This window comes from Nannospalax galili, unplaced genomic scaffold (genome assembly GCF_000622305.1).
Source record: "Nannospalax galili isolate Female #2095 unplaced genomic scaffold, S.galili_v1.0 scaffold391, whole genome shotgun sequence".
NCBI lineage: Eukaryota > Metazoa > Chordata > Mammalia > Rodentia > Spalacidae > Nannospalax > Nannospalax galili.
Genome location: NW_008329323.1, coordinates 53,710 through 55,096, shown reverse-complemented (window position 1 = coordinate 55,096; position 1,387 = coordinate 53,710).

Below are 1,387 nucleotides of genomic sequence, written 5' to 3'. Positions count from 1 at the left end.
GCATTGCTTTTGCCAGACATAGACATAATTCGAGGAGATGAGCCTTGCCTAGTTTTGACACATTCGTTCCTAGGCACAAACGAGTGGTCCAATTTATTCCATTGCTTATTGGACTGGGTATCTCAGGAACACTTGCTGCTGGCTCAGCTGGTGTAGGAGTGGCAATAGACACTTACAACAAATTATCTCAGCAGTTAATTGATGATGTTAATATGGTCTATCGGTCTGTACAAGATCTTCAGGACCAGGTAGACTCACTGGCCGAGGTTGTCTTACAAAATAGACGGGGACTTGATTTACTAACAGCAGACAAGGGAGGTATCTGTTTAGCTTTACAGGAAAGATGCTGTTTTTATACCAACAAGTCCGGGATCGTCAGGGATCAGATCAAAAAGCACCAAGAAGAGCTAGAAAAAAGACGCAAAGAGCTCTTTGTAAGCCCCATGTGGAGCATGTGGAATGGAATCCTGCCCTATTTTCTACCTCTCCTTGGGCCCCTGGTGGGGTTCTTGCTCATAATTTCCTTTGGGCCATGGGTGTTCCGAAAGATTACTGACCTTATTAAAAAACAAATTGATTCGGCCACTAAGGTCTCTATCCACTACTATCGGCTACAGCTTGGAGATCCAGAGGATAGTGAGTATGACACATCCCTTGGATCCCCCTCAGCACCCTTAGACTTTTCCACCCTTGCTAACCCACCCAATACTTGGTGGAACTTTAGTCGCTAATGAAAAGATCAATGACGGGAATATTGTGGTGCCAGAGATTGGAGGCAGACTCTCAGCTGTAAGATACTCAATGATGGGAATAGCACAAACCCATGATTCGGGGGCATACCCCAAACTTGCGGGTACTGAACATGGAAGCAGTTTGTGTAGCCTAAGACAGGGGCCTTACCAAAAGAAACAAGAATCCCGACTCGGGGGACCCACCACATAGCCTAAGACAGATCCTTCCTTCGCTAAAGTTATTAATAAAGGGTGAGATGTCGGGAGCTGGAGAAACAACAATCATTACCAAAAAATATAAAATAGCTCTACAAACAGTTGACTTAAGCAGGAAATTCTGCTTGCACAAGTAACCTTGAGAAAGAATGTATGGCAAGGTTATCTTTCTCTTTCTCTTGCAAACAGTTCTTGGGAAAATGAGTCATGCAGTAATCTCTTGGAACATCTGGCAGTCAGTCACGTTGCTGAATTGCTCAGTCCCCCTCCCATACCCATAAGAATGCTGTAACCTTTGACCAACTTCTTCAACCCCCTCTAAATACAAACTGTATATAAAAAAAGCTTGCAGTACAATAAAGCGACCCTTGACAAGTGGACTTGCTTGGGCTCCATCTCTTCTTTCTCACCCGTTTTTCCTTTCAGGGAGTGGTCCCCCT